This window comes from Mustela putorius, unplaced genomic scaffold (genome assembly GCF_011764305.1).
Source record: "Mustela putorius furo isolate JIRA1106 unplaced genomic scaffold, ASM1176430v1.1 tig00003853_pilon_pilon_pilon, whole genome shotgun sequence".
NCBI classification, from domain to species: domain Eukaryota; kingdom Metazoa; phylum Chordata; class Mammalia; order Carnivora; family Mustelidae; genus Mustela; species Mustela putorius.
The window spans coordinates 24,846,959-24,867,363 of record NW_025422005.1 but is presented as its reverse complement, the minus strand read 5'-3'; the positions used below and the strand labels follow the sequence as shown (position 1 = coordinate 24,867,363).

Below are 20,405 nucleotides of genomic sequence, written 5' to 3'. Positions count from 1 at the left end.
ACCTGAGCCAAAGGCAGTGGCTTAACCCGCTGAGCCACCCAGGTGCCCCAACATTTCCAGTTTTTGCAGTAACAAACAACACTGCCATGAGCACCATCATACATGTCACCTTATGAACTTATGTAAGAGATTTTCTAGGATGGGTGCATACATAGAAGTAGAATTTCTGGGGCATGGAGTATGGAGTATTTGTGAGTACAGACTGTTGTGGTTATATGAATTTATGCTCCTGCCTTCTCAGGAGAGTTACCATTGCTCCAGATCCTCCCTAGTGTTTGATGTTGGCAAACTCTAAAACTGCTTGATCTGATGAGTATGAAATTTTATCTCACTGTAGTTCTAATTTGCATTTCCGTGGATATTAAATAAGGAAGAAAAACTTTATATGTTTATGGGCCATGTACTATTTCACAAAAGAGAAAATCCAATTCAAGTCTATTGACCATTTTTTCTTTTGTATCTTTTTCTTATTGATTCATAGATTTTTTTAATATCTTAGATGAAATTCTTTTTTACTTATGTGTGTTGAAAACATTGTTTTCTGGGGAAGTCTTGAATTTCACTTTCTTTATGATGCCTTTTAATCAACAGAAGTTTTTTATTTTAATGTAGTCAAATTTTATCAGTCTTCTCTTATTTAAAAGTCTTTTCCTATTCTGAAGTCATAATGGCTTTCTCCCACATTTACTTCTAAAAGTCTTGTATTTTTGCCTTTTCCACCTAAATATTTAATTAAAATTGATTTGGGGGTTTGGTGGGAGGTAGGGAATCAATTTGGGGTTTGTTTGGGTTTTTTCCCATATAGATACCTGATTTTCCCAGGACTATTTCATGACATGTCCATCCCTTCTTGATTGACCTGATAGACCCATCTGTCATATAACAGCAGTTCACAAATGTGTGGATCTGTTTGGGGAATCTCTGTTTGCTTTCACTCAATGGTATGCTGGTAGATATTTCACAACCAGCTCTACTCTCACCTCTCCAAAACACGCAAAAAGACCTGATCTGTAGCATTGCCGATTTGTATGTTATAAATACTCCCACTGTGACCAGGTGCAAGCTACCAACGTGATGTCACAGAATGCGAAGTTGGTGAGAGATGCTAGCAATTGGTTCTCAAGAACAAGGTTTATCCCAGAGCTAATATCATATTTTTTAAGTTACTGTAGCTTGATACCTGATAGGGCAATTCTCCCAGCATTGTTCTTCCCTTCAAGCATGATGTGCCTATTCTTGGGGCACCAGCCCCTCTCCAGTCTGCTCTCCATGCAGCGACCAGAGTGAGACTTTAAAAACGTAGCTGAGACCCTGTCACTCCTTTGACCCCAGCCCCTAATCGCTTCCCTGCTTACTTGGAGTAAAATCCAAAGACCCTGCACTGGTCTACAGGGCCCTGTATCCGTGTTCCTCAACCCTGACACTGCTGACCTTCGGGCCAGGTAATTCTTTATGGAGGAGTAGCCTGTGTACAGCATATACTGAGCAGCACCCCAGGCTTCTACCCATGGGGTGCCGGTAGCACCCCAGCCTCCAGTCGTGAAAGCCAAAAATACCTACAGATGTTGTCCTATGTCCCATAGAGGGTAAAATCACCCTCACTGAGAACCACTGGCCCACATGTCTCAGTCTGTACTATACCACACTCCGCTCAGCTGAGACCCTCTCACCCCATCCTCAGCTGCACTGGGGCTTTCCTTTTTTTTTTTTTTTTTTTTTAACTTTACTCTTCTTTGAACACATGAATCATCACCTCACCTTAGGGCCTTTGCACAAAGTAATTCTTCTCTGTGTTTGGGATGCCCTTCCTCCAGATAGCTACATGGCTCACTTTCTTCCTCATTTCTATCAGGTTTCTGCTCAAATGTCCCTTAAAAAGTCCTTCCCTATATAATAACAACCTTCCCTACCCCATCCAGGAATCCTGTCCCCTTGATCCTACTTTGCGTTACTCTGAGACATTTAACTCTGCTAGATACTTGTTTTCTGTCTCCCCCAGCTGGAATGTACACCCCACAAGGAAGTATCTGCAGTATCCCACTGCTATATCGACCCCTGGTACATGGTTGATGTTCAGTACTCTGTTGAATGAATGCATAGGGATTTGGGATGGGTGGGGCCGACATCCATGACAAGGCAGTAACTCACATGAAATAGCATGAATTCCTTCCTGAAATTTAACTATAAATGTATTGAAGGAAGTGGGCTGAAAAGTCAGTAGAAAATATAAATTTATATAGACATCTCAAACCAATGGGGCTGGGCATGATGAATTAGAGGAGAAGGGACATTAGACAGAGGGAAAACAGGAACCCAGCCACATTATGAGGAGGACCTGACCGAGGGGGAAGCCATCAGAATACAAAAGAACAGCGAGAGGTGAAACTGGACAGGTAGCTGCCAGATACACAGAGTGCCCTACCCTAAATGGGGTTTCCTCCTGAAACACACCAGCTGCGCTGCCTTTCCTAAGGAAATTCACACCCAGCATGTGGGTCCAGACTTTCCCAACCTTCTGTTCACACCGCGATATAACGCCCGCGCACGTTCTTCTTATGTTTCCACAGCTCGTTCTAACCCACACACAGCCCTTGGAAAACTCCTCCTCAAAAAAATTGAATTGTAGGGCGCCTGGGTGGCTCAGTGGGTTAAGCCGCTGCCTTCGGCTCGGGTCGTGATCTCAGGGTCCTGGGATCGAGTCCCGCATCGGGCTCTCTGCTCAGCAGGGAGCCTGCTTCCTCCTCTCTCTGCCTGCCTCTCTGCTTACTTGTGATTTCTCTCTGTCAAATAAATAAATAAATAAAATCTTTAAAAAAAAAAATTAAAAAAAAAAATTGAATTGTATCAATCACTTCTTTTTATAAACAAATCTGCAAAGGCTCCTCCTCTCACTTTTAAGACCAGATCTTACTTTGACTGCTTCTTTGCCAAATTCAATGACTGGTAGAGAGGCCTTGCTATGAAAATTTCAAAAAGAGTGAACTGAGTTACAACCCTAAGACATAAGCCACCCATTGGCCCTTATAAGACTGAGAAAACAGGAAAGTGGTTCCAAGGCTAAGCAGGCCCCTACACATCTCCAAAGGCAGCCATGTTTAAGGCCATTACAGCAAAGAAAAAGATTGGCCTGTTTGTATGACATCATCCAGGAAAACTTGGAGCCAATAACTGAGCCTTTCTGTATCCATTCACCTATAATCATATGGCTCCATGGAACTTTTCCAAATGGGGACAGTGGTAATGGCAGTGTGACTATGGTGTGGTCCCCCATGGCCCTTGTCAGCTCAGTGTCCAAAATAGGAATAATAGCAGTACCCTTTGTGAGTGCCTACTGTATGTGCCACACCTCCCAGGCCCCCCGCCTGTTCCCCACAGTTCCACCTCAAGGGCTGCCATCTCCCTTTTAGAGATGAGGAAACAGTGACTCAGCGAGGTACAGCACACGGTCCTAGGTCACGTGGACAGTGGATGGCAGAGGTGTGTCCCATCCAGGTCTGGGTAACCCCAAAGTCACTGCCCTACACTGCTTGGCTCCAACTGTTCCCTTTGTACATCTGTGGCAGAACTAGTTCCTTATACCTATGTCTGTCATCCTTACAAGATCGTCAAAGCCCTTGAAGACAGAAACCACATCTTTTCCACCTACCTTCCCAGCAGCACTAAGTGAAGTGAACTGTACTGAGTGACTTGCCCCAGGAACACTCTGTGGTCACTATCTGGGTCAGGGGTTGTACTCTGCTGGAATTGATCCTAGGAGTCTGATGCCTCTCACCTTTGTATGCTTTCTAGCTCTGTAAAATACCAAATATTCCCTGGACCCGTTGGAATATGTATTGAGGGCACCAGGAATGGCCAAGCCCCAGTTCAGCAGGTGTCTGGATGCTGTGGGCCAATGCGGACAGACCTACACCACCAGCTTCTGAATGACCGGGACTTGTTCAGATGGAGAATGAGCACCCTTTCCCTGAGGTTTTCATTTTTCACTTCTCTTTTATGCTGAGAATATTGTGATGTCTCAGCCCAGATAATTTAAAAAATACAGACAATTTGGAAAATAAAGCACGAACAAGAAAATAAACATTAGCAGTGACCAGACCACCCAAGCAGCCATTATTATTAACATTTTGGTACATATCCTCCTATCTAGTTCTACATCCAGTAACACGTAATTCACAACAACGGGACGAGACTGTGTGTATTACATTCATAACAAGCTTTGTCCCCTTCATTTTGCCTGGTTAATACAAATCTAGTGAAAACCCCGTTGGAGGCAAGTCCTCTCCTTCCTCTTGCCAAGACTTAGCGGGGCAGAGGTGGGTTTAAAGCGTAATTACACTTACTTAGTAGCATTTAATAGTGGGCAAATCACTTCACAAGCTAATGGGGATAAAAGGTAATCTTGCTCACAGCCCCGAGGCGAGATCAGAGTGCGTGTCTCCAGGCTGGCCTCAGAATCCGTGCACCGCTCTGTGTTCCAGCTCTCCCCAAGGCTGAACCTTGCAGGTTCCAGGAGGAGAGAGAGAGAGAAAGCAGGACAGTTGTAAGTGGGGTAGATGACGTAATGGCAGGGCCAGATGGGCTATTGTTTTTCATGGCTTTTCTATCTGAGGCATTCTTTTTTAAAATTATTATTAACTAACCAATTTCTGAATATGTTTTACATGCATAGGGAACAAAATGGTAAAGAAAAGAGTATCGAGTGGAAAACGGGCCTCCTCCCACCCCGTCTCCCAGCTGCCCACCCCTGCCCTGGGCCACCTAGGTACCCTCTGTGGGGCGTCAGCGCAAGTGGCTCCCGTGGGTCCTTACCTGAGGCATCTGCAGTTCTGAGGGCAGGAGTCTGCAGAGGTTATCAAGGGTGAGAAGAACGCTCTTCCGTATACCCCTCCATCATATCGGTTTCCTCCAGTGAGGTCATCTGAGTAACCGGGCCTCACAGCTCCCAATGAAGTCCAACAGAGTTCCTCCTTCCAGAGCTCATTATGGATGCAGCTCAGGCTGGGGGGAAAAGCCCACCACTGAGGCCACTGCAAGGGGAGGGAGCAGAACCCCCCAGCCTCAGGAAGGCCCTGCAGAACCTGGGCTAGCCTTAGCATGGGGGAACCGAAAGCTTCATCCAGGCTCTACCATGGACTGAGTGAGTCTAGGTGACTTACCTTAACTCCCTGAGCTGCCGTATTTGAGCAGCTAATCTCCAAGGCCCTTTCTTCTCTGACTGTGCAAGACTTTAACGAAGGGGATGTCTTAGCCTGGGCCACTCCAACAAAATGGCATAAACTGGTGGCTTAGAAAGGACTAGAATTTATTTCTTAGAGTTTTGGAGGCTGGAAGTCTGAAGTCAAGGTGCCAGGGGGTCTTCAGGGCTGATGAGAGCCCTCTCTGGATTACAGGCAGCCAACTGGGTGGCATCCTTCCAAGGCAGGGAGCCAAGCAGGGGAGGCAAGCTCTTGCTAGCTCTTAGAAGGGCGCTAATCCTGTTTCTCAAGACCGCACCCTCACAACCATGTAACCCTACTCACTGTCTCCAGGCCCCACCTCCTAAGGCCAACACACTGGGGGGTAGGGTTGCAGCTTAGGAATGTGGGGAGGAATGCAGACTTTCAGTCCACAGCTGGGATGACTTGAAACAGGGCTTTTCAAATTTTGATATGATAAGAATTGCCTGGAATATGCATATGAAACACCTGGGAATCTTGTTACAATAAAGATGCCAGTTGTATCCCACCTCAGGATGGGCCCAGGATTCTTCATTTTCAACCTGCTCTGGTGATGTGAGCCTACCAAGATCCTAAGGACTGAGATGGCATGACTAATGGTCTGTGACTACGGGACAAAGGACTGTTCTAGGGACTGAGCACCTGGGAGTTTGGAGTAAGGATTACTTTGATGCTGAGCAGCTCCCTCTGGAGAACCCTTGATGTCCAGTTTCCCAAGATTCTTCTCTGCTGGAGAATGCTAACATTCTGTGAGCTCTCCTGTGTGCCACGTGCCGGGCTGAGCCTCTCTCTCTCACTCCTCACAGCTACTCAGTGAAGTCAGTGCAGTGATTGTCCCCATTTTACAGATTAGGGCGCTAAGCCTTAGAGATGTTAAGATTACACAGCTGGCAGAGGAGGCATTCCCAGCCAGATCCAGACCATCTGGCCCCAGAGCCCTCGTCTTGCCGCCCAACCAGAGAGCAGAATGGTGTTTTGGGTTCCAGGCTTGGGAGAGGACACCACAGGGATTACTGCATCACGGAACCTTCTCTTGTGTGTATGTGGGAGACAGACGCTGCTGGCTATCAGCTCAGAGAAACACATCTCCACTTACAGACCTGTCCTCAGTCTCAGATTCTCTTGATAACTCTTAAGGGGTTCTGACTGCAGTAAGATGGGGTAGGACAGCTTCTTCCATGAATCTCCTCCATCCCTCAACAAGAGGGTTCCTCGGCTGTGAAAACACGTAGATTGTGTCATAGGAAGGCCATGGGCCTTCATAGGCCACATCCATTTTCATTTACCTTCTGAAAGAAGATTAAGGAGAAAATTCAATTTTGCCTAATGCTTCCCCCAAATGGCTAATTTATATGCTAATTAGCAAGATAAGAATCGATGAAACTGGTAATCAATATGATATCCAAGGCACCAGTAATGAAATTCATTTTGAGATACACTGCCAGTGGAAATGAAGCAATTATGCAGAATAAATGGGGCAGCTCAGGGACTAGGGGCTCCCTCCATATTACACTTGACAGCACTATTTCCCTTCTGTCCTCCGTCGCTCTCTCCCCACCCTGCTGGAGTCAGCTGTCCACTCAGTTCCCTTGGGACACCCCACACCAGCTTCTTCCTCCCTAAATACCTGACCCCGCTCTCCCTGTGGATCTGCGGGCCGCCAGGGGGAAGTGGAGCTACAGAAATTACAGAGTCTGAGAAGATCAGAGGTGTAAGCCCTGGAAGGGGGTCAGGGGCTAACTAAGAGCTTTTAAGCCATAGACAGAGTGGTAAGTAGCACTTTCCCCTCATACTGGCTGAGGCTGGTTTACAGTTTTTAGTTCTAGAGCATAAATATAACATTGCCCAGATTTTCCAGACCTGTCCTGATTACAAGTATTTTGTCCCATCAGACCGTACGTTGAGTGAGGTGTCCTACGTGAGTCCAGTGGGAAGTGGGCCTAGTGTCTCTGCAAGGTTTTGCCTGACCCTAGACATCTTGTTGCAACCTGGATATTTATTCCAGGAATTCTGACTGTTTTTCTTTTCTTTCATGTGTGTGTTGGGGGTGGGAGGTTATGATTACAATCAACTCTGGAAATTCGGGGCACATCATTCATTATTCATTCATCCTTGTGAACTAAGAGAATTGAAATTTATCTTTTATCCCCATGTCTGCTCATTGGAATCACATGGGGAGCTTCCCCCCAAATTTCATTCTGAAAAATTTTAAATATGCCAAAAAGTTGAAAAAAATTACCCAGTGCACATTACATGTATTTAGATTCTACAATTAATAGTGGGCCATACGTGCCTTATCATGTATCTGTCCAACTCGCCATCCATCTGTCCACTCCTCAGTCCATCTTACGTCTTGTCACACATTTCAGAGTGGTTGCAAGCATCAGTATATTTCACCCCTAAGTACTTTAGCATGCATGTCATTAGAGTTCAGTATTTGTTTCTTTTCTTTTTTTTTTTTTTTTTTTTTTTTTTTGAGGTAAAACTGACTAACAGTGAAAGGCACAAATCTGAAGTACACCATTTGTGAGTTTTGACAAATGAGCACAGCCATGTAAAACAACTCTCGGTCTCTGGAACACTGCCCTCACCAGGAGTTCCCTTACGCCCCCTCTCCAGTCACTCCCTACCCCCACTCCCACCCCCCACTTGCAGAGACAACCATCACTCTGATTTTTCCCACCATAGATTAATTTTTCCTGTTCCTAGAACATCATATAAGTGGAACCGCTCCGATTGTACTCTTGCATAAGGGTTTGTTTGTTTTTTGTTTTGTCATCCAGCATACCATTTTTTGATCTTTTTTTTTAATTAACATATAGTGTACTATTTGCTTCAGGGGTACAGGTCTGTGAATCACCAGGCTTACACATTTCACAGCACTCCATATCACATACCCTCCCCAGTGTTCATCACCTAGCCACCCTATCCCTTCCCTTCACTCCCAGCAACCCTCAGTTTGTTTCCTGAGATCAAGAGTCTCTTATGGCTTGTCTCCCTCCCCAGTTCCATCTTGTTCCATTTTTTTCCTCCCTTCCCCTCACAACTTCCCTACCCTGCCTCTCAAATTCCTCATATCAGGGAGATCATATGATATTTGTCTTTCTCTGATTAACTTATTTCGCTCAGCATAATACCCCCTAGTTTCATCCACATCGTTGCAAATGGCAAGATTTCATTTTCTTTTTTTTTTTAAAGATTTTATTTATTTGACAGACAGAGATCACAGGTAAGCAGAGAGGCAGGCAGAGAGAGAGGAGGAAGCAGGCTCCCCACTGAGCAGAGAGCCCAATGCGGGGCTCGATCCCAGGACCCGAGATCATGACCTGAGCCGAAGGCAGAGGCTTAACCCTCTGAGCCACCCAGGCGCCCCAAGATTTCATTTTATTGATGGCTGCATAATATTCCATTGTATATATATACCACATCTTTATCCATTCATCTGTTGATGGACATCTAGGTTCTTTCCGTAGTTTGGCTATTGTGGACATCAGCATATTATTTTTGAGATTTGTCTGTTTTTGTTGCCAACATCAATTGTTTATTCCTTTTTATTGCTGCATAGTAGTCTATAGTATGAATATACCACAATTTTTTTAGCTAGTATGAATAAAGCTGCGAGCAACATGTTTGTACAAGTCTTTTTGTGGACAATGTGTTTTATTTTGCTTCAAAAAATTCCTAGGAATGGAGGTAGATGTATATTCAGTTACATAAGAAACTATCAGACCATTTTCCAAAGTGCCATGCTATTCCTAGGAAGCTCTTTAAAAACACTGCCAGCGGGACGCCTGGGTGGCTCAGTGGGTTGAAGCCTCTGCCTTCAGCTCAGGTCATGATCCCATGATCCTGAGATCAAGACCCACATCAGGCTCTCTGCTCAGCAGGGAGCCTGCTTCCCTCTCTCTCTCTGCCTGCCTCTCTGCCTACTTGTGATCTCTGTCTGTCAAATAAATAAGTAAATAAATAAAATCTTTTAGAAAAATAAAATAAAAATAAAAACACTGCCAGGGCATCTGGGTGGCTCAGTCCGTTAAGTATCCAACTCTTGATTTGGGCTCAGGTCATGATCGCAGGCTTATAAGATCGAGTCTGCATTGGGCTCCACACTGGGTGAGGAGCCTGCTTATGGTTCTCTCTCTTACCCTCTGCTTCTCTCCACCTCTTGCTTGCTCTCTCTTAAAAAAAAAAAAAAAAAAAAAAAAAAAAAAAACACTGCCTCCCCTGTAACCCCCAGAAATTCTTAATTTATTGGTATGGAGTGGGACTCAGGCATACCTATTTCTGACATGCTTATCTGGTGGTTCAAATATGCAAAAAAGAGATAGGAGTCACTGAAGGTTTAGCAGTAAACACCATTTGAAATAACTTTGGGTACCTATAATAAATGCAAAAAAAAATCCTTTTTTTTTTTTTTTTAAATTTTGAAAGGTATCTTTCTGTTGCTGACCTTTTTCCCTCTATGTTTTTGCTATAAAGACCTGGGCATGATCAGGCATGATTTGGACATTGCTTTTTATTTTTTTATTTTTTTTTTTTTTTTTTTTTAAAGATTATTTATTTATTTATTTGACAGAGAGAAATCACAAGTAGGCAGAGAGGCAGGCAGAGAGAGGAGAGGAGGAAGCAGGCTCCCTGCTGAGCAGAGAGCCCAATGTGGGACTCGATCCCAGGACCCTGAGATCATGACCTGAGCCGAAGGCAGCGGCTTAACCCACTGAGCCACCCAGGCGCCCTGGACATTGCTTTTTAATCCCAGCTTTGCCACTTTATAACTATACAGCTTGAGCAAGTCACTCATCAGTTTCCTCTTCTGTAAAATGGGGTTTATGATATGTATTCCAAGGTTATAGGGATAAAAGTGCCTGACTCAAAGAATTTTCTGAAATTACTATAAACCAAGGTGGGAAGAGTTATCCAACCCTACAGATGCATGGAGTTCTTTAACTCTGCCTTTCTGAACAAAGGCACATTGACAGGTTTTGGGGGGGCATTGTTTGTTTGGGGGACGTGTTCTGTAATATGGCTTTCGGTGGTAAGGCTGTGAGTGTCAAATATTGGAGAGCTGTCACCACCTTTGTATAATGATTGGAGTATAATCATCTCCATCTTAGCAAATATGTAGAAGCTACAACTCAACAAGATAGGGAATTTGAACTCTTTTTCCATCCTTGTGGTGACGGGCTGATCGAAATTTCTATGCACTGTCCCTGTATAGCCAACAACACACCTTCCCAAGACGGCCTGCTAAAGTCCGCAATAGGGGCACCGTGAGGAGCTATCCAGCAGCTGAGGTCACAGTCTTTTCTTGCCTTCACGCTGGATTACTGAGCATTGAGTCAACAACAACGAAACGAACTACTGAAATCTGATTCCTACCATCTGAAGCCTGGCCCACTCTCCCAGAGGGGACAGACCTGGACACTGTCTTCCGACTACACTTTTTATTCCAGTCCAGATCTGCGTGATCCAGCCCCTGGACCTTACCCAAAGTCAGTATCATGGCTCCTGATAGCATTTTACATCAAATGCTCGGTACTTGTTGGGAAAACAAGCATAGAAACATCTCTTGAAGGGGTCTTATGAGTGATGTGGCTTCTCTCATTGTTCAAACATTTGGATGAGGATTTGCCAGTTGGCACCAGGGAGAGTGCTATTGTAAACAATGGGTTTTCTCCTGATAGATCAGCCAGCGTGGATGTAGATGAGGCTCTTAAATCAGGCTAGAAGTGCTAGGTTTTAGCTCTTTTCTGGACAGGAGGGCTGTGGAGGATTCTCCTTCATGCCCTCCCCTGACTGAGCTACTGAGAATGTGGTATTCCTCACCTTCCCAGGATGGTATAGTTTCCAGAATATTAGAGGTTGCTCTGAGTTGTAGTTATTAAGGACAGAAATCCAGGGTAAAGGATGGTGGCTCGTGAGCCTCTTTTCAACTTTTTGGCCTCCCTGAGTGTCTGTCTGTGGAACCTGCAGGCTTTTGTTAGGGGGTACAACAGAGAGGGGACGAAGGAAAGAGATCAGATGGCCTGCTATCTGCAGCATGTGCCTGACTTCAATAGTCCCCTTTTGGGTTGGTTTTATTCTGTAATGTGTCCCCTGAGAAGACAGACTAAGCAGGCTGGGTTACCCTGCAATTTCTCCAAACTATTTGCATGAAATACTGCAGGCAAAAAGCCCAGCCCCTGATTGGCTGTTGCTAGGTAACAACATAATCATCAGGAAATTAGGCTGTCCTTTTTTTTTCCAACCCGGAGTATGTGTGTGATTGCAGCGTTGTGCAGGAAGAGAGAGGGAGTGAAACAAAGAGAGATAAATGGGATGGTCTTGAAGGCGGGGACACCACAGCCACAAACCTGCATCCCACGGTAGGACAATCTGCTTTGGGTTGGGCTCTTTACTCAGTCAGGCCAATATTGGTTCCTCTTCTTTTTTTTTATAAGAATGACAAAGCTAGCAGTTTCTGCAGACAGCAGGAGCAGAAGCTATGGAAGCAACTTTGACATTTGAAGTGATTTTTAGAAGCAGGATGTAGTGTTTAATATATGAAAATGACTCCAAGTGAGGATGAATAAATGAATGTGTCTCGAGAACGTGTGTAGGCAGAGAAGAATCCATTAGCGTGGCTATTGAGCGCCCGCAAGGAGCAGAGCGTGAGAATGCGCATGTGAATGAGGCGTGGGACGGAGAAAAAAGCGAGCATGCTTTACAATGTGGAAGGAAGCCCCATAAACTGAATGAAGTTCACAATTGTGTCTGCTGAAACTCCGTCAGCGTTCAGGCGTGTGGTCCTCCCATTATTCAGCCGGGCGGTCCTCAGCCTACCGTTCCACCCCGCTAGACGGGGCAGGTGGCTGAAGAGGAATGTAAAGAGAGCGTTTGTGTCTGTGTGTCTGTGCACACGTGTGTGCACGCAGGTGTGTGGTGCGTGTGCATTGGTGTGTGTGCACATGCACTGAAGCACCTGGTTCATTTTCAAGGTTGTCTCCCAGCGTAACAGCATGTGGTACCCTGACAAGTATATGGCTACACCTGGACACTTCCACTGGCTAATAATATCCATGGAGACCGTGAGGGATTTCCTTTCCCTTCCCGCCAGCCCCAGATGGCTTTCCCACCCCCTGACCTCCCTTATCTTATCCTCCTTTTGAGTTCCCTAGCAATGACCCTGCCCTTACACTAGACCCTCAGTTGCCATGCTGCATACTTCATTGGCTTGCTACAACCCCAGGCAAGCTAATTGCCTTTTGCCATTCATTGTCTCCCAGATTAATGACTCCTCCGGTGTCTGCTTTCCCGTAGCCTCCTCTGAGAGTCCTCTGTGTACTCTCTGGCTTCCCCCTCCTCAGACCAGCCTCTCTGAGCCCCACATCTGACTTTATAGAAGTCATTTAATCTAAATGCTAAAATAGAAACACCCTCTTCCTCTTCTTTTTTTTTTAAAACTGGTCAAAGGAGGTAGTCCCCAAAATAATGCCAAGAGGACCATTTTATCGCAGTGGCAAAAATACAGAAATGTATCAGGAGCAAACGAGAATGTATGCCAATAACCAAGATCCAGACAGAAATAACCTAACCGCACAGCCCCCCACAAGCACTTGCTGCCTCCAGTGCGTGAGCCTAACAAGACTCAGGGCTCCTGCTATGGGGGGGAAAGAGCTGTCACCCGATCTCCAGTGGCTCTGAGCCCCTTTCTGAGTCCGGGCACTAAGTGGAATGAACCAGGTGCTCTGCAAAGCATCTGTGCCCTCTATGCAGACAGAACAAGATATTCCTTGAGACTATTGTTCTCAGAGTACGGTCCCTGGACTAGCAGCATCAGAAATCTGGGGGTGGGGCCCAGGAATCTGTTTTCCAAACCCTCCAGGTGATTCTCACAGATGCCAAAGTTTGAGAACCACTGTGGACCTGAAAACTTGCCTTTGTAATAAGTTCCCAGGTGATACTGCCCATGCTTTGAAAACCTCTGCTCTAAAAAGAGAAAACGGGCTCACTTGTAATTGCGCTCCTTCCACCTAGCTTACCCCTTCCCCATTTCCAAAGTGTCAATCAAACCCATCTTTAAAAACCTACTTCAAATGAAACTTCTGGCTCAACAAAAGGTTATCACTTTATACCTTATTACATGCTTAAAGGCCAGCAAACGAGGGTCCACAAGCCAAATCCAGCACACAGGCCATTTATGTACGGTCCCAGAACCAAGAATGGCTCTTACATTTTTACATATTGCGGGGTGGGGTAGGGTAATGGTTAAGGATCAAATAAGAATATGCAACAGAGGCCATATGTGATCTGCAAAGTCTGAACTATTTACTATCTGGCCTTTCATAGAAAAAGTTTCCCTAGTCCTGTTATATTTATTTATGTATCTTTCTTATTTCTCCTCTTAAACCATTAGCTCCTTAAGAAGTCAGTATCTGAGTCATTTTTTTATTCCACGCAGTACCAGGCACATAATAATTGTTCAATAAACATGGAGAGGACAGAGAGATGGATGGTGGTTGGGTGAGCAAGTTGGGTAGTTAAGCGTTCTGGGAATCGGAAAGAGATCAGCTTTCCTACTTAGCCATTCTGTGGCTGTCCCATCCATGAGATAAGAACAGTGGTTTCCTCCATCCGAGTAGATGATAAGAATCAGGAAGTTCATACGAATGGAGTTTATTCTTTCCATTAGTAACCAGAATGGTGAAAACCATCTAGACACTGTCCTGTGGCTTGACAAACAAGATTAGCATTTAGAACATTCATAAATGGGAAAAGTTCAAAAATAGGCAAAAAACCTAAACTTTCAGGTGGATTTCTGGCATCCAGTAAAAGATTTTCATGGAATTAGATGCTAGCAGTGTTCAAAGAGGCCCTAGAGGCAAGACTGCGTTCAGCACACCTGCCACATGGTGGCTCCGCCTCTGACCCCTCGCCTCCACCTCCTGGGAAGCGGCTGTGCACAGCTCTCCTTCCACGTCGCAGACTCACACCTGGCATGGCCTGCTGCACTTGTTCCCAGCTCCAGTTGTTAGTGAGTTCTTTTCTCGGTGGAGTTGAAATCTATCTCCTTAGGATTTCCACTCTGCAGTCCTACCTCTGCCTCTTCTGGCTATCAAAATTAGTTACCTACGTTTTGTAAATATCAGCAAAGAATGTAAGGCAAAGTTCTCTTTGGCTGGAAAGAATGGAAGGTGGAGGGCGATCTACCCCACTGAGATTGTTTTCCCCTGCAACCAGTGACAGAACAGGTTAGAAATATAAGAAGCTGCAAGCCAACTGGCATGCCACGAGAGGAAAAGCAAACCTCTGGGTATAAAATGGAAGAGAGCACAATATTCCCAGTGCAATAGGAAGCAGAGGGCTGGTGGTCACAGTAGATCATAGGCTGACCACAGACGTGCAGTATGTTTCTGCTAGAGAGGAATGTTAATAGCAATTAGAGGCCATTATTTGGGACAAATGAGGGAAAGAAGGCCCCAGAGCTGGGCCTGCGGGACTCAGGAATTGCTTTGTAATTCCAGAGCTCTGAAGCAGCTGCAAGGCCGAGTTGCTAGGGCAGAAGGCGAGCAAGGGAAAGCCTCTTAGGAATGGCCGAGTCTTCTAAATGGTGGGCTGGGCCAAAGCAGGGAGGGCCCAAGGAGGGAACTGTCCCCACGAGAGGACGGGAGGGTGGGAGGAGGGAGTGGAGAAAGGAAGCTTAAATCTCAAGCTGCATGCCAGTGGACAGTGTACCGTAGTCGGCCCAAACACCTCGGGAACCGGTAAATCAATCGTTGTGTGAAAAACAGCTTCAAGAACAATGTGTAGTGATCGTTTACTCTCCAGATTTCTAAAGCACTTTTACTGCACAGAGCCTGGTGTTGTGAGAGGAGCTCAGTCTGCGATTAGGTCTCGCTTTCCCCTCTCTCCCTCCCCCTACGTACCCGAGTGCACACACGTGTGAACACCCCTCTCACACACGCGTGTACACTGCAAGGCGACGTCTGCTCTGGTTTTCGCTTCCTTCAGATTCACCTGGAGGTGGGCTTCCCCCCCCCCTTATTTTTTTTTTCTTAGGAAGAAACTTCCTGAGATTTGAGAACAGGGCTTTTTGGACTCAGGAGAAAAGCTTCCAATCGAGCCTGGACTAAGAGTTTATTATGTAATTGCAAAGGATTCAAAGCCCCCATTTTTCGTCTGCCCCGCTCCGCTTGCACAGCACTCCCCTGTTACTGGGACTTGGTCTTGGACGGATTACAGCTCAGAGCCCACTTCCCCATCAGTCACCTTTAAAACAGCGCTGCAAGCAGGCCTAGAGAGGCTGATCGTTCTTAAAAGGCCTAGTCTGTGCTGCAAACTTATTTGCTTTCCCCAATAACTCTGAGAAATCTGTGTCCCTTTCACTGTTTGCAAATGAGGAAACTGAGGCGAAGGGAGGTAAAGTAACCTGCCTGAGATCCTCCCAATGGGGGCCGAGTCGGGAATCCAAACAGCCTTCTCTGATTACAAATCCCTCCTGCTGCTTCTACATCCTGCTGCCTCCCTGACAGCGCACCCAGCATAAGGGGCGGGTGGGGGGGTGGGAGGCAATCAGGAAAGGTGGGCATCCTTTGCCTCTTCTCTCCAAAGGACCATGGGGTGTTTCTTTTGCTTTGGTATTCCTTTTCAATCAAACACTTGAAGATGACTTTATAAACACCGCTGACAGAACCAGCCATATATGAAGCTAAGATACCCAAACATACCTCTGAAAGGAAAGGCCTACAGATATGAGACACGCCCCAGTGACTGCTCCCCATGTGATTGCCAGGGGACAGGGCAGGCCCCGGGAGAGTCCGAGTTGACAGGTTTGCCATGGACTGTCCTCCCTGCTTGAGAGGCTCTGGTGAGACCAGACACAAGGCAACAGGAGCCAAGTTAACTTCCTAAGAACTCACTGACCCAGCTGGGCCTAGACCGGAGTGAACACGAGTAATTCTGCCTCTTATGCAGGGACTCGCAGCCCTGGTTTCCTACACCTGCCATCTGCTAGCTCTGCGGCCTCAGAGAAGTTACTGGACCCTTCTGAACCTCAGTTTTTTCTTGTGGGAAAAAATGAGGAAATAATCCCTGTGTTCTAGGGTTATTGTGAGGACTACATGAGACAAAGCCCTTGGCCCTAAGCAATAAATGGCAAGAATTTTTTCCCAGGACCAGGCCAGAGACCACTAGCCTCCTAGTGGTAAAAGATCACTTACAAATAGGACAAAAGTATTCGTAACCGAAGACTTTTATCCCAGGCAGTCTATCTCTTTATAATCCCTCAAAGTCTATAAAACCCCATTCCCAAAACCCATATAGAGCATACAGAGGGAAACTCTAAGGAAGAAGCCTACACTCTTGGAATAAGTTCTGGGAGGAGCATACCCAGGTAGAAGCAGGAAAACCGGGCAGTCCCCGCTTTTCCAAGGTGCTCTCAGCGGGTGTTCCTAACAATGAGCAAACTCCCAACCCCAAGAACCCCACCCCACTGATAAAGTGAGACCTACCAGCCCCCGTAGGTCTGAACCATGTCCCAGGTTGGAGGAGCAGAACAAGAAGAGAAAGAGAAAAGAAGGCTAGTTAAGGATTTATAGACAAACGTCCATGCCCTTGAACAATGATTTTGAAAGTCTGGCTGCTGTCTATAATCCCTGTCCTGACTTAGTTGTGCTTGTCGGGAAGTAGCAGTGGCGGAAAGACTGGCCTACGCTGGCTTACCCGAACAGCAGGCCAGTTCAAGGCTAAGAGGGATGGCAGAGAATGGCGAGTCCTAGAAAGGGAAAGGGTGTGTGTGTGTGTGTGTGCGTGTGCGCGCGCGCGCGTGTGCTTACACTCAGGCCTGCTTTGTGGAGAGGCTTAGGATGGAGAGGTTTTGTTCTTACTGAGGTATAATTAACATCATTATATTAGTTTCAGGTGTACAGCAGAGTGATTTGACATTTATATCTACCGCGAAATGATCACAGGAAGTCTAGTTAACACCCATCATCACACAGTTACAAAATTCTTTTTCTTAGGGTGAGAAATGTTAAGGTCCACTCTCTTATCAACTTTCAAATAGGCAGTGTAGTATTATAAACTGTAGTCACCATGCTGTGAAGTGTATCCCCAGATCTTATTTATTTTGTAACTAGAAGTTTGTAACTTTGAAGAGATTTTTGTAGAGGTCTTCTTTTATAGCCTTGGCTCCTGAGATTTCTGTGCACAAATCCCAGGCATCCATAGCTCTACTTAGAAAAAACAAGGAAGAGGGTCCCCTGGGTGGCTCAGTGGGTTAAAGCCTCTGCCTTCGGCTCAGGTCATGATCCCAGGGTCCTGGGATCAAGCCCTGCATCGGGCTCTCTGCTCATCGGGGAGCCTGCTGCCCTCTCTCTGCCTGCCTCTCTGCCTGCTTGTGATCTCTGTCTGTCAAATAAAATCTTAAAGAAAAAAGAAAAAACAAGGAAGAATTTACTAAAGAAGAATTTACGCTGTCACTAGATACCCCCCCCCCAAAAAATTGAACTTTGAGGTTATTGATGGAAATAAAAGTATCTTTTCCTTTGGAAATGAAGTCTTCAATCCTACCCCAACCTACTCTCTTTCCAGACCATGCTATAAAGCGGGTGGCTTGAAATGACAGAAATGTATTGTCTCACAGCTGTTGAGATCAGAAGTCTGAGATCACAGAGTACATAGGCCCACGCCCCCTCTGAAGACCTTCCTTGGCTTGAGAAAGCCTAACTCCAGTCTCTGCCCCCGTCTTCACATGGCTGTCTATTCCCCGTGTATGTCTGTCTCTTTGCATGTCATTCTCATCTAAGAACACCTGTCACATTGGTGCAGGGGCCCTCTCTACTCCACTCTGACCTCGCTCACATCTACAGCGACCCTCTTTGCAAGTGAGCTCATATTCGGACACACTGGATGTTAGAACTCTGACTTAGCTTTCTGAGGAGACACGGTTCAGCATAACAAGCAGTATTTAAGTTGGAGACAAAAGGACATGGACCCTGCGTGTCACAGCTACGTAGGAAATTAAAGAGATGAATGTCTTAAAGCTAGGTGCCAAGTGAACAGAATGACGGGATCCAGGTTTGTGTACGTGTTCATCTTTTGGGCAGCCAGTAGAATAGCATTTCTGTTTGGCCCTGGAATAAAAGTTTTTTTTGAAGAACCTTTAGCAGTGTCAATCGTAATAAAAATATCAATAATAACGAGGATGATAATCACAGCTCACATTTATTAAGTGTTTGCTAAGTGCCAGACATGGTTCTAACTGCTTTACATGGATTAGCTCATCCAATACAACAGCCCTCTGGGATGGATTTTTTTTTTTAAAGATTTTATTCATTTATTTGACAGAGAGAGAACAGAAACAAAGTGAGCAGCAGTTAGAGGGAGAGAGGGAAGCAGACTCCCTGCTGTTCAGGGCACCCAACCTGGGGCTGATCGCAGGACCCTGGGATCATGACCTGAGCCAAAGGCAGATTCTTAACCCACTGAGCCACCCAGGCACCCCTCAGGATGGTCTTATTGTCCCAATTTATGGTTGAGACTGAAGCCTGACGTCCTGTAACTTGCTCAGTCACACAATTAGGAAGCTGAAATTCTAGGGCATACATTTTGAGACACAATATAGAGAGTGACTTTCTTTACATCTTATGTTCCTCAAGAGCCTTCTGGAAAATCTACCCTTTAAAAAAGAAATGTGGGGCGCCTGGGTGGCTCAGTGGGTTAAGCCTCTGCCTTCGGCTCAGGTCATGATCTCAGGGTCCTGTGATCGAGCCCCACATCAGGCTCTCTGCTCAGCAGGGAGCCTGCTTCCCCCTCTCTCTCTGCCTGCCTCTCTGCCTACTTGTGATCTCTCTGTCTGTCAAGTAAAAAAGAAATGTGTCTTTTAAAATGTCTTTAAAAAAGAGAGGCCCCTGGGTGGCTCAGTGGGTTAAGCCTCTGCCTTCGGCTCAGGTCATGATCCCAGGGTCCTGGGATCGAGTCCCACATCGGGCTTTCTGCTCCTTGGGGAGCCTGTCTCTCCCTCCCTCTCTGCCAACGTCTCTGCCTACTTGTGATCTCTCTCTGTCAAATAAATAAATAAAATCTTTAAAAAAAAAAAAAGAGAGAGAGCGAGAGAGAAAGATTTAGACAAGTAAAATGGACCATGGTTCTTTATAAAGAGATTTTTAAGTGTAACTCTGACCTGTGACCAATGGTGGGAAATAACTTATGGGATCCTCACTATCTGAGGTGAAAGGAGTTGCTTCCAAATTCCAAGTCAGTTTTGCACCCTTGCCATGTATCACATGCTTCCTATTTGCTAAGTATTGTCCTCAGGACCGTACGGATGCTTCCCGTAATCCATGTAACGGTCCCATAGGGACATTTGATCTCATTTTACTGCTGAGGAAATTGAGGCCCAAAAGATGACCCAACTTGCTCAAGGATACACAGCTGGTGTGTGGCTGGGTTGGAATTCGAACCCAGGACTTAGGAACACGAAAGCCTGTGCTGTTAACCAGTATGCCACAGGCACCTTGCCAGCCATGTGGCTGGTGGATAAAAATGAGTTTGCCGCAGAACAGGGGTCCTATAAACTATAGCCTGCGTCCCAATCGTGGCCCACCACCTTTCCTGGTGACTAACAGTTTGTTGGAACACAGCCACACAGCCCTTATGACTTGTCTAGGGCTGCTTTTGCATAGCAGAGTTGAGTTGTCATGGCAAAAACTGTAGGCCTGCGAAGCCAAAAATACTTGCTATCTGGCCCTTTCACAGAAGTGCCAACCCCTGCCTTCTGGAGGTGCAGAGGTGTGGGCTGTGAGATTGCCCTGCCTTCAAGCAATGGGCCCAAAGCTGCCTGGGGCCAGACACACTCATGCTTGTACCTGAGTCCCATCTGCGTAACGTGGCTTACCCACACATTCCTTCTAAAAGAGATCAAATCCTTCCTTTTCCCCTTCACATGCTTCAGCCAAGGAGCACCCGCCTGTTAGAGAAGCATTTTCTATAGTTTCCTTTCTAGAACATATGAAGAAAACAATGAGATTTCAAAAAATTTATTTTAATTATGTGGTTCTCTTTACCAATGAAATCCTTTTATTTTGATGGCTAGGACTATAGGTCCCGTTTTATTTTCTCATCCTTCATTTCTGTGTTTGTTACCCTTCATTTATTTCCTTGGGTTTCTAGAGACTCTGAAGGAGGCATCCCACAGAGGACTGGGGAGAG

At 45.9% G+C, this 20,405-nt stretch overlaps 1 protein-coding gene and 1 long non-coding RNA gene across 2 annotated transcripts in view; one reads left to right on the top strand and one right to left on the bottom strand.

The window, feature by feature from the left end:
- The window catches only part of PHC2 (polyhomeotic homolog 2), a 112,879-nt gene that overhangs the window by 30,563 nt on the left and 61,911 nt on the right, over positions 1–20,405 (top strand). The gene's annotated exons all lie outside the window — the stretch shown is intronic.
- LOC106003826 overlaps positions 3,971–20,405 on the bottom strand; it is a 28,709-nt gene continuing 12,274 nt past the window's right edge. The window contains exons 2-3 of the long non-coding RNA XR_001176546.2: positions 4,810–4,998; positions 3,971–4,496 (exon numbers count right to left, since the gene is read on the bottom strand). This is a non-coding gene — a long non-coding RNA (uncharacterized LOC106003826). The remainder of the gene's footprint in view (positions 4,497–4,809; positions 4,999–20,405) is intronic.